This window comes from Bos mutus, chromosome 1 (assembly GCF_027580195.1).
Source record: "Bos mutus isolate GX-2022 chromosome 1, NWIPB_WYAK_1.1, whole genome shotgun sequence".
Lineage (NCBI taxonomy): Eukaryota > Metazoa > Chordata > Mammalia > Artiodactyla > Bovidae > Bos > Bos mutus.
The window spans coordinates 116,171,738-116,185,314 of NC_091617.1; positions in this window are offsets into that span (position 1 = coordinate 116,171,738).

Genomic DNA, 13,577 nt, shown 5'->3' on the forward strand with positions numbered 1-13,577 from the left:
TGGGGGCTTCATAACTTCCCATGCCTCCTTGTCAGCAGGGAGGCAAGAGGTCTGAGGAGCAAGCATGAAGCTGTGGGTGGGAGGGGAAGGGTGGCATAGCTGGTCACCACGGCAGCAGCTGGACCTGCAGACATGGTTTGCTCATCACCTGGCTAACTCCTACAAGTGTTTCAAATATCAGGTCAGATGCTCCTCCTCCAGGAAACCTTCCCCAACAGGCCACTCCTCCATGGTTCCACTGAATTGATTCATACATACACTGACCAACAGTTCCAACCAGAGAATCACTGAAGGTCTTAAAGTCCATATTGTCAAAGTTATGGTTTTTCTAGCAGTCATGCAGTGATGTGAGAGTTGGACAATAAAGAAGGCTGAGCACCAAAGAATTGATGCTTTTGAACTGTGGTGTTGGAGAAGACTCTGAGAATCCTTTGGACTGCAAGGAGATCAAACCAATCAATCCTAAAGGAAATCAGTTCTAAATACTCATTGGAAGGACTGATGCTAAAGTTCAAGCTCCAATACTTCAGCCACCTGATGCAAAAAGTCGACTCATTGAAAAAGACCCTGATGCTGGGAAAGATTGAGGGCAGAAGGAGAAGGGGGCAACAAAGGATGAGATGGTTGGATGGCATCACTGATTCAATGGACATAAGTTTGAGCAAACTCTGGGAGATAGTGATGAACAGGGAAGCCTGGCGTGCTGCAGTCCACAGGGTCACAAAGAGTTGGACACGACTTAGTAACTGTACAACAAACAATAAGAGTCTGTATATTCAGTAAACTAAAAGTTTGATACTCCAAGTGTTGTTTTAACTTAACATGTTCATAATAATAGACTCTCCAGTGATTTTAAAATTCTTGTTCACTGTGGCAGAAATGATAATTATCTTCAAATATTCATTTCCCTCTCTCTATAGTAGTATGCGAGAAGGCAATGGCACCCCACTCCAGTACTGTTGCCTGGAAAATCCCATGGATGGAGGAGCCTGGTAGGCTGCAGTCCATGGGGTCGCTAAGAGTCAGACACAACTGAGCGACTTCACTTTCACTTTCTACTTTCATGCATTGGAGAAGGAAATGACAACCCACTCCAGTGTTCTTGCCTGGAGAATCCCATGGACAGAGAAGCCTGGTAGACTGCAGTCCATGGGGTCGCACAGAGTCGGACACGACTGAAGCAACTTAGCAGCAGCAGCAGCATAGTAGTATAGTTATACTAATAGTTTTTTTTCCAAATATTTACTTATTTGGCTCTGCCAGGTCTCAAGTGCGGCATGTGGGACCTTTAGCTGCAGTATATGGGATCAAAACCGGGCCCCCTGCATTGGGAACATGGGGTCTCAGCCACTGGCCCACCAGGGAAGGCCCATGCTAATAGTTTTCATCTAGGCAGACGACCTCTCAGAATATATTTCCCAGGCTCCCCTGCAGCAAGTTACAGCCGCATCATTCAGTTCCGGTCAATGGTATGTGAGCCCAGGTCAGTAGTGCAAATACCAATTTGGGCCCTTAAAAGGAAAGAGTGAGGGCTCCCTTTACCCCCTTCTCCCTCCCCACTGGTTTGAACGCAGGTGAACATGGTGGAGACGGTCCATGTAGACCACGTGGATGAGAACAGGAGAGTGGATCAAAAAGATACACAGAGACTGGGGCCCTTCACTCTGGTGCTGCTGCTCAGCCCTGGATCCTTATATCCAGACTGTTAGGTGAGAAAAAGGTATACATCATGCATTCATTGCCTAAAACAAAAAGCAGAACTGTCTTACTATATACTTAGGACTTTCTAAGTTCTGGGAACTCTGAGTGGGGCTATGGAGATAAAAGATGTTCTTACCTAAAATAAGCTGTTAGCCTAGTGACAAGGGAGACTATAAAAAATATCATACACAGGCACACACACACATGTGACAAGTACATGACAATTAAGCACAGGTGCTAGGAGAGTGTGTGTGAGAGGACTTCCTGAAGGAGGTAATGGCCATATGATTTCCAAACAAGGAAAGGCAGCTATGAGGAATGAAGAACAAACGGAACAGCATCAACAAAGAGAGTGACGCAACAGACAGCATGGTGCCTTCAGGTGAGAAGGTGGTGGAGCCCAGCAGTGATGGATGTGGCTTCAGTGGTCAGTTTGAGTTCCAACCCTGGTTTAACACTTATGAGCTCCGGGATCTCAGGTCACTGTAATCTCTGTGTGTCTGCCTCCTAGAGCTGTCATCAGGACTAATGAGAAAACCCATGTAAAAATCCTGTTAGACTCTGTAGTACAGAAGAAGCTCAGTGAATGTTACCTTAGAAAAAAATAGTTAGGTATGACTGGCACCCAAACCGCGGAGTGAGGAGTCATCAGAGTAGAGGCTAGAGGGATAGTCTGTGACCAGATCATCAAAGAGTTTGGGTATCTTCCAGAAGCCTAAGGGATTTTAAGCAGGAAGTTAACAGGGTCAGAAAGATTTCTGCCTTCCAAGAGCTCAATCTGACTGCAGAGTGACACAGGGATCACAAGGGGCCAGGCCTCCTTTCTCAATGAACATCTACTTTGCACAAAGAAAAGCATTACTCTACACAATGCACCCTGGGGCAGATTTGTGTGTGTGTGAATTGTAGATGGTGAAAGTGAGTGGACCAAGTAATACAAACAAAGGACCAATCTGGTAATGACAGTTCACCACACCTTCAGGCAGAGAGCCTCACTGCCTTGTCTCTGTCTGAAAGGAAAACTTTCAGTGCTTTTGCCACATTACTAACAGCCTGAGTCCACTTCCTGTCTTGCTAAGAAAAATCTCCACGGTCAGATGACCAAGAATATAATTTTCCACCTGAACCGGTTTAAGTCATTATAGGGGGCTCCCTAATAGGTGGGGGTGAATCACTAAAGCTCTTCTCAAGATAGAATCTGACTTGCTTTCTTAGTCTGATTTTTCCATGCAAGCATATCTGAAAAATACTCAGGGTTTGGCCCAGTTGTTTATATCTTTAGACAACCCAAGTGTATCTGAGCTCTCAACAGGGCTCTGGTTGCAGGGTGCTCTGGTGGGGGCTTTCTCTGAAATTTCTCCACCTGATACTGCATGGCCCAGCCCCTGCCATGGGATGACTTTCCTCCCTGCAAAAATTGTGAATGCTGACTTCCTTGTCTGTCCAGTGGTTAAGACTGTGCTTCCAACGCAGCGGGTGTGAGTTAGATCCCTGGTCTGGGAACTAAGATCCCACATGCTGTGTGGTGCAGCCAAAAAAAAATTAATATTGAGAAATGGTGAATGCCAACAAAATTGTGGTTCTTTTCCTGAAATGTGTGTCAGTCACTCAGTCGTGTCCAATTCTTTGTAACCCCATGGACTGTAGCCCATCAGGCTCCTCTGTTCATGGAATCCCTCAGGCAAGAATATTGGAGTGGGTTGCCATTCTCTTCTCTGGGGGCTCTTCCTGACCCAGGGATTGAACCCAGGTCTCCTGCACTGCAGGCAGATTCTTTACCATCTGAGCCACCAGGGAAGCCCTTTCCTTACATAAATAATGCCAAATAAGGTCTGCACAGTTTCTTATAAAATATCTGCATATCTGCACTAAGGGGGAATAACATATGCAAGTCTTTGTTGGAAGGTGAGGGGAAGGCTCTCTTTCCCAAATAAAATAACCCTGAACCAAGATTTAATGGGATTTTCCCATGAGTAGTGAGTGTAAGCAAATTTACCAACATCTTATAAACTTCCTCAGAAAGACCATAAAAAGCACTAGAATATCACCTCCATTTTCTGGAAGGGTAGCCAGTTAGGTCTGCAGAGCCTCCACTACAAAGGCATAGGTGACCCCTTGTCTCTGGGTCATATCTTTTATAAACAATGGGGATGAGGCACAAAAGAAGAAGAAAATTACATGAAACACACCAGGAGACAGGCTAGGAACTCTTGGCCCCTGAAAAGGATACATTCACCCATGATAGGCTCACATCTGTTCTAGCAGTCCCCTCGTATCTGTGAGTCTCACTTTTTAGGTGAGAATTCACTGCTCAGTCTCTGAATTGCCTGAGACTGGGTCTTTCCTCCTCATTAGCAGGGGCAATCTCCTGTTGTGTCACATGCATGGCTAGCATCCCATTATGGCTTCTCCATTACTTACTCTTAATTATTCTAAATTAGTGTTTTCCCATGGCACACCAAGGAGGGAGAAGCAAAGTCTCTTCTCACTCTTTGAATGTCGCATCCACTCCTCACCCTCAGAACATTCCAGAGACAGGTGACGGAGCCGCCCAGGACTTTAACTGCCTCTGACAATACAGAGCCTTGGCAGAATCACCTTTCAGAGGTGGGGAACGATGAAAAGGAGATGAATTCTGTTGATTTCAGCATCCCTTTGTCATGTGTTCACCAAACTTTTCCATGATTTCTACATTTGAAAAGCAAAAACTGTTCATTCACAGGGGAGGAGAAGCTAGGATTATCGTTAGAGTTCCTCAGTGTCAGCCACTAGAACAGAAAAATGCCCAGAATATGAATATGTAGATTAATCCCATCCCCAAGTTATCTCCGAGGAATTCATGATTTATTATATGCTGCCACTGTATTGAAGCTGATTATGTATATGTATTATTTCTTCTACTAGATTGGAAAGTCTAGGAGAGCAGAGATAATATCTATTACCTCTTTACTTTTGGAAACAATCTGAATAACATAGTCGTGCATATATAAGTTCATACATACACATACGCATTGTATACCCTACAGCCTCGCACAGTGCCTTTTCTAGTACATCCTTTAATTATTTTTTTTTAAATTGTTTAGGGACTTCCCTGGTGGTCCAGTGGTTAAGACTCTATGCTCCCAATGCAGAGGGTCTGGGTTCAATCGCTGGTCAGGGAAATAGGTCCTGCATGCCGCAACTAACAGTGGGCACAGCTAAAAAAATAAATGAAATTTAAAAAATTGTTTAAAGACAATAACAAAAGCGAGATGTAAAACTGTTAATACTGTTAACATCGTCAAATAGACTTACATAGATATCTACATGTGAAGAGTAGATACTTAGAAAATACCAAAATGTTAATACTCATTCTGCATGGTACAGTTTTTTGTCTTATTCACAAAATCTCCAATTTTTTTTATGATGAACATGTATAATTCTCATAATCAGGAAAATGTTATTCTGAAGATATTTCTGTAGCAAGCATTGTATATCCAAATTGTTAAAAGGATCTCTGTATAATTTTCAAGATGCTGAAAGCATCTGAGTTTGCAATGAGGGCATAAGAGTTTAAAGGAGAAAAGGGAGGATAAGATGAAGATAACTTTAGAGTCTGTGTTTGCCTGAGACTCCCAAGATTTGCTGTGCTCTGAACACTACTGAGTGGATGATACAAGAAAGATCCCTACTTCTACAGTCAACACAAAGCCACTGAAACTTCAAAGTACAGATAATTCAGAATTCCTACCAGCAGAAATCTAAAGATCTGATACTGAGAAGGTGATGGAACTGGAATAAGGTCAAGGATGAACCCCCAGGGTCTGGGTCTCCATTAGCACAGATGTCACCTCTGTGCAAGACACAGAAAACTCCCCAGAGGATGAGTTACATGAAGGCCCTTCCTTGCCAGACTGCAGGCTTGGCAAGTATGGAGCTGGACTTCCTCCCTACTCTAGCGCTCTGGCACCTTTGGACGGGGCACAAACTGCCACCCTATGCCAAGACCTGCCAGAGAAGCAGAATGTCAGGGGATGCTGAGGACCCACGCCAAACTGAGATGAGCAGTCTTCACATGAGTGCGTGGACCTTTGTGGATAAACAAAGACTTCCGCAGAGAAAATAGTGCAGGGATTATTTTAAGGCACCTGATTTCTAGACCTTGTGCTTGCTTATGTACTCTGCTAAAACCCACCCACCTAGAAGGGCTGCATCAAAATAGCCTTTCTCCCACACTAAGCCATCATCTACTCCAAATTTTATGGTTGTGTTGTTCCCCAGAGTATAAAAACCTTTGAAGATATAAAAAGAGTGTATTCTGTTTACAATAGCCAAGACATCGAAGCAACCTAAATGTCCTTGACAGAGAAATGGATAAAGAAGATGTGGTACATACACACAATGGAATATTACCTAGCCATTAAAAAGAGTGAAAGAATGCCATTTGGGTGGATCTAGAGATTGTCATACTATGTGAAGTCAGACGGAGAAGTAGAAATATCATATGACATCCTTTATATGTGGAATCTAAAAAAAAAATGATACAAATTAACTTACAAAACAGAAAGAGACTTACAGACTTAGAGAATGAACTTATGATTGTCAGGGGGATGAATGGGGGAGATAACTAGAGTTCTTGCATGGACATGTACACTCTGTTCTATCTAGAACGGATAACCAACCAACAAGGAGCTACTGTATCGTACCTGGAATTCTGCTCAATGTTATGTGGCAGCCTAGATGGCAGGGGAGTGTGGGGGAGAATGGATACATATACATGCATGGCTGACTCCTTTCCTGTTCATGTCAAACAATTACAACATTGCTAATCAGCTATACGCTAATATAAAATTAAAAGCCTTTTTAAAAATAAATAAAAAGAGTGTCTTTGCTAATTAATCTGGAACCAATAATCCTCCTACTTCTCTGTCTTGTATACCTCTAAAGCTAAAAAAAAGCTCAACCTTTAAACAGGTCAGCTGCTGTTGGGGTGCATGAGATTCAGAACAGTGAAAGCCAATGGGTTAGGAATTCTGTTAAATAAAACTATCATTCTGAAATGCAATTGAGTATTTTGGCTTGTGTTGGGACATTGTGTATTAAAATATATGATCAAGTATAGGGTGGGAAAAATAAATTTTATTTAGCAACACTCTCCGGAGAAGGCAACGGCACCCCACTCCAGTACTCTTGCCTGGAAAATCCCATGGACAGAGGAGCCGGACGGGCTGCGGTCCATGGGGTTTTGAAGGGTCGGACAAGACTGAGCGACTTCACTTTCACTTTTCACTTTCACGCATTGGAGAAGGAGATGGCAACCCACTCCAGTGTTCTTGTCTGGAGAATCCCAGGGACAGGGGAGCCTGGTGGGCTGCCGTCTATGGGGTCGCACAGAGTCAGACACGACTGAAGTGACTTAGCAGCAGCAGCAGCAGCAACACTCTCTTTTCTTGAATTTGAAAATAGTTAACTTACTATGGAAATTTCCAAACATGTACAAAAATAGAATAGTGTGATAAGCCAAGTACCCATCATCCAGCTTCAACAATAATCAGCATCTTTCCACCCTTGTTTCATGTATTTCCCTACACACACACACACAGACACACACACACACAAACATTTTATTAATAGTGGGGAAGGAATATTTTAAAGCAAACACTATACAGATCACATTACTGATAGCTATTTCTATACATATCTCAGCAGATACATCTTTTGATACCTCTCCCTAAGTATAACCACAATGTCATCATCACATCTAACAAAAATGATCCTTTAATACCTATGCCATGTTTGAAATTTTCCTAATTATCTTAAAAATGACTTTTTTCCAGTTGATTTGTTGAAATTAGGATTCAAACAAAATTCATCACATTAGACCACATCCAATCTATTTTAACCTCTAACAGCTTCCATTTCTCCTTTTTTTATTCCTGACACTTATTGAAAGAAATGAGCTGTTTGTCCTATAGAACTCCCTTCCTTTTTATCGCTATCTAGTATTCCATTGTGTGTCTACCATAGTTATTCAACTTTCCCTTTATTTGTTGGCTTTTTCATTCTTCCCATTTGCACTCAGAGTCTGGTGCTACAATGAGATGAGTCTTTGTACGTTTATCATTTTGTATTTTTGCCAGTCAATCTTTGAAATGGTTTTCTGGGATAGTGTAAGTGTATATGTAATATTGCCAGATTTTGTCAAATTCCCTTCATAGGGGTTGTACCATTTTACATTCCCCCCAGCAATATAAAAGAATTTCTGTTCCCATGGTTTTATCAACAGAATTGTCAAACTCTTAAAATTTTTTGGTCAATTTTGCATCTTGGCAGTTTGGTTTTCATTTTTATTTTTCTGTCCTGAGTTTTATCTTCCGCCATCTCAAAATGTAGCTGCTTTCTCCCCCACATAGCTAACACCTAGAGGAGGTGTTCTCTTTACATATTGCTGTCACTTGAGGGCCAGTGTTCCTTCCTCTTCCCTGAATCTCCGACTCAGAATCTCATCCATCAGTCTCCATCACCTATTAACCCAACACTCCCAGGTCTCTGCTCCTCACATCTCCATGAGTTCTGTTTCTCTTGGTGCACTTTGCATTTCTCTTATACCTAAACATTTTTCCTTATGAATGGAAGCAATTTGCGATTCTTCTGTGAACTGTTAGTTTATATCGCTTGTCCATATTTTTCAACCCATTTTCAAAGGATGAATCATCCAAGGGAGATTTTCATGACAGCAAAGAGAGCATCAGAAATCCTTAGTACTAAAAAATAATTTCTTTTCATTTATTTAAACACAAGCAAATATTTCCTGCTGTTCTCAATACTCATGCCTAAAACTTGTCATTAGCTGGAAAGAAAAGCAACTTTGAGCAGCCAAAACAGTAAAGATTAGTGATGCTGATTCTTTTAAATGTAATAAGAATATTTTTCAGATTTGCTGGTGGCTCAGCTGGTAAAGAATCTGCCTGCAATGAGGGAGGCCTGGGTTCAATCCCTGGATTGGGAAGATCCCCTGGAGAAGGGAAAGGCTACCCACTCCAGTATTCTGGCCTGGAGAATTCCATGAACTAGTCCATGGGGTCGAAAAGAGTCGGACACGACTGAGTGACGTTCACTTTCAAGATACAATGGAATGAACATATAGGTAACATTTTCTGAGATTCAGTGTGTATTGTTAACAGTCTACTTAAAACATATTTTATTACATATCATGAAACATTTATTTTAGAGTAAAATTTCATTTATTTCATTTTATAAAATGTTTACTATTATAAATCTCTTATTTAAAAAAATAAAATGACTGGCTGTTGGACCAATTAGTATTTAGTGTTATTTACCTTCTTCTTTTACAAAATAAATTGAAAAAGTTTGTTTAGGATGTCAAAAAAATTAAGTTTTTTCAGATTCTTATGCTAACTTCCACTATAATTATTCTCCAAGACAGAACACCAGGGTTTCTCTGTGCTCCCACGCTCAGGGGAAATACTGCCTTATCAAACTACATACTGGCTTCAACAATAAAATAACTTACAATGTGAGCCACAAATTGCATTGCCTTATTGCAAATTTTTTAAAATGGCATATTGGTTTTCATTCATTTTTATAACCTACTACATCAGTCAGGGGAGAAGGCAATGGCACCCCACTCCAGTACTGTTGCCCAGAAAACCCCATGGATGGAGGAGCCTGGTAGGCTGCAGTCCATGGGGTTGCTAAGAGTCAGACACGACTGAGCGACTTCACTTTCACTTTCCACTTTCATGCATTGGAGAAGGAAATGGCAACCCACTCCAGTGTTCTTGCCTGGAGAATCCCATGGACGGAGAAGCCTGGTGCGCTGAAGTCCATGGGGTCGCACAGAGTCAGACACGACTGAAGCAACTTAGCAGCAGCAGCAGCAACATCAGTCAGGGTTCTATCAAAGAAACAGAACCACTAAAATGGGGTTTGTTACAGGACTTGGACCCCATGCAATTTGGGGAGCTGGTTAAGTAGTCTCTATAAATGTATTCGAGGTCTCCAAAGAAACAGAACTAATAGGATAGATGCAGACCTATTATAGATAAAAGGAGATTTATTGTAAGAATTGGCTCGTGCAGTTCCGGAGCCTGAGAAATCACCCACAACTTCCATTTACAAACTGGAGAAACAGGAAGTCTGGCGGTGATATCTAGCCTGAGTCCAAAGACCTGAGTACCAAGGGCTAATGGTATGAATCCTAACCTAAATCCGAAAACCTGAGAACCAGGAGCACCAAATTCCCAGGGCAGGGGAAGGTGAACGGTTCAGCTCTGAGTAAAGAGAGTGAATTCGCCCTCCTGCCACTTTTGTGTTTTATTCAGGCCCTCAGTGGATTGGGTGACATCAGTCCCCAGAGGGGAAGGCCGGCTGCTTTCCTCAGTTCACTAATTCTAATCTCTTCCAAAGATCACAGACTCCCCACCCCCAACCCCCACTTCAGGGAAATCATAATTTCCCAGCTACTTGGGCTTTACTTAGCTGAGCTAAACTGACTCCGAAAATTAACTATCACAGTAAGGGTTCGTCTTACCAACTGATGCTGGACAGGAAATCAGGAAGGGAAGATGGATACAGAGTTGGGGAGACCAAGAACAAGCTGGGACCCACAAAGGCAGACTGAAACATCAGCTCTTGTTGCCTCTGATAGTGGTGTCCTGCAGAAGCCAGGGCCTTTCTCCATGGAGGTGAACCCATCTCCCTGCTTGGGAGTCAGAAGAGCTAAAGCAGACCCAGCTGCAGCCTCTTGCCAATGAGGTGAACCAGCAGATAATGACCACTTGCATGGGCTGCAATATGGCGACTGCTTGACCTTCACCCTCCAAGTCACCCCCCACCACCCTACCCACTACCAGGATCCCGCCGGGCAGTGCACCCTAACGAGGAAACATATACAAAAGGGGATTCTAGGTGATGTTTTTCAGCCTGGCCAAACTGACATGCTTCAAAGCTGTGCAATCTATGCCTCGTCAACTCTGCACCCACACGTGTGTACTTAAACCAAACTCAATCTCTAAAGGCCAAAGCAAAGCCATGTTTGCCTGACATCATACAACTATCCCACACACAACCAAAACCCCACTGATCCTTTCTCCAAGAGAAGACGCAAAGTCCTTTGTTTGTGGGTGATGTTCACTCTTCTAGCTGATTCACATTCCCCTTTGCTATCCTGTAACTCACATACTGAGATGTAAAGTTAAATACTATTGACACATTTTATAAAATGTGATAAAAGGATAATAAGGAAAGAAAAACAAAAATACTTGGTTGACACGTATCAAAATAAGAAAGAAATTCCCATGTTACATTTTTTCAACTGAGCATGAGTTTTTAGTTCTTTTCTTTTGCAGTTGCCCTCAGCAAACACTTCAGCTAATTGTGCTGCCCTGCCCAGGTGGGACGAATAAATCAGTTCTACCAGGCCCACCCAATCTAAACAACAACGTCACTGCTTTTGTAATACACCTTCCAAGTTAATTCTCAGGGGTTGCTATAATACCCCTTAAAATACACAGAGTTCAAAGAATTAAATGTCATTGCTGGAGCAAGAGTCTTTCCACTCCCAACGTTTTATATATGTGAATAAATGTTCTCATTCTTCATTATAAATAAAAACAAAAATAGAAAGGTATTTGATGCTAAACCTTGTCTCATTCTAGAAATAAACAATATTCATCCAGATATATAAATTTTTAAAAATCATCTTATTAAGTTTATTTCTAATACAAGCTTATTTTTTTCTTTGGCACAGGTTTATCAAAATATATCATACATTTATGTCATTCTGATCAACTCCTCACAAAAAAAAAAAAATAACTGTGATGGTAACCCAAACTAAATATTTCTAACATTTGGAGGCTTAAGGTAACAGGAAATAAAATGAATTATAAAACTTTTATTTACATACATACATTTGTTGCAAAAAACTCAACAGCCCAATCAGTAAGAGGCTTTCAAGATATTACATTAGAAGAAAATTTTGTAGGGTAAGTGAAATGGAAATGCAAATTCAAGAAGAAAAAGTAAAGAAATAAAATGTCCTACTTTATCACAGAAGAGTTTTCACAGGAAAGAAAAGTTTGCTTGTGTGTTTTTAAAATCGGGATACCCGGCACCCAAGCATTGTATTTAGATTCCATTGTATATATTTAAAAGATTGATATATCAGTTTTAATTTAAAATTGTAATAATTGCTACATGTCAGAAATTAAATCCTTTTCTATTACGTATGTCTGTAATGAAAAGTTTTAGATATCAACTTTGAAGTGTTCAATAGGGTACATAATTTCTCAAAAAAGTTTGCTTAAGTGTATCTAGGCAAGAAATAACAATATCAGCTAACACCTTCTGAGCCGCTAGTATTTACCAGGCAATATACTAAGCTTTGAGCTTCCCTGGTGGCTCAGTTGGTAAAGAAATCTGCCTGCAATGCAGGAGATCGTCTGCAACACAGGAGATGGGGGTTCGATCCCTGGGTCAGGAAGATCCCCTGGAGAAGGAAATGGCTACCCACTTCAGTATTCTTTCCTGGAAAATCCCATGGACACAGGAACCTTGAGGGGTACAGTCCATGGGGCTGCAAGAGTTGGACACAACTGAATGACTAAACCACATACTAAGCTTTCTCTTAGTTTATTAGTCTGGTGACAACCGTGTGAGGTAGGTGTCATTACCCTCATTTTACAGAAGAGGAAGCCAGGGTGTGAGAGGTCTCATGTCATCTGTAGCTTGCTTTAAAATATTTCAACATAAACAATGTGCTATAAATATGCATATTAGTTCGTTTGGCCTACACCCTCATGACAGTCATGCCCTAATCAGGAATATACACTCCATGGGTGGTTTGCTGGCATCTAATCAGAAGGCCCCACTCCAGAGGGAGCTGCTATAAGCTCCTCAGCTGTTTTTATCTCTCACCAGCACTTGAAGCTTTTTCATTAGCCTAATGGATATTAAACATGAGTTTCCATTGGTCAAATTAATAGCTTGTTCAACATACATAGATGAAAAACATAATTTCAAGAGCCACTGGCATCAGTGGTACATAAGAAACTTAACCCTTATCAATGACCCCCAAGGCTGATCAGCATTTGTAAAAGGTCCTGAGTGTACCTGCTGATTCCAGGGTTTTGTTGGTTGCCTGACTCCAACAAAACAGCTCACAGAATCCTGCCACTGAAATATAGCTGCACTGGCCTCAGAGGTGACTTTTATGCAAGGGGTGCTATAGGGAATCAATAGCCGAGCTTCCACCAAGCTTACTGAATAGGGACGATACATGTCCTGTACCTACTTGCTAATAGACATCTATGTGTAGCAGGACTCAGCCGGAGACTTCTCTTCCTTGAAACTCAATAGTGGAGCTGCAAAAGTTCACGTAATGGGCCCCCACCATTGCAAATACTGAAGAATGCCAAAAATCTACCAAGAAAGATTGTGTTTGCTTATTTGGGTTAGGGGTGTGTGTGCATGCTCGTGCTTAGTCACGTCTGACTCTTTGCGACCCCATGGACTGCAACCCACCCTCCAGGTTTCTCTATCCATGGAATCCAGGCAAGAATACTGGAGTTGGTTGCCATTTCCTTCTCCAGGAGATCTTCCCGACCCAGGGAAAGATCCACTGAAGAAAGAAATGGAAACCTACTCTGGGTTAGGTATGTTGGCATAAAAGATTCAGAAACTCAGTCAAAGTCACATATCTGGTAGTGATAAACTAGGATGAGAACCTGTGGTCATTGGCCCTCCTAACCGCCCTGCTCCCATAGAGCACACAGTTGCAGAAATAGAATATGAGTCAGGGTGCTAGATGTTGACATATCATCTTCAGGTGCCTCTTTCCAGGCAAGTTTGGGGCTGAGTTGTGGTTCACTCCAGAA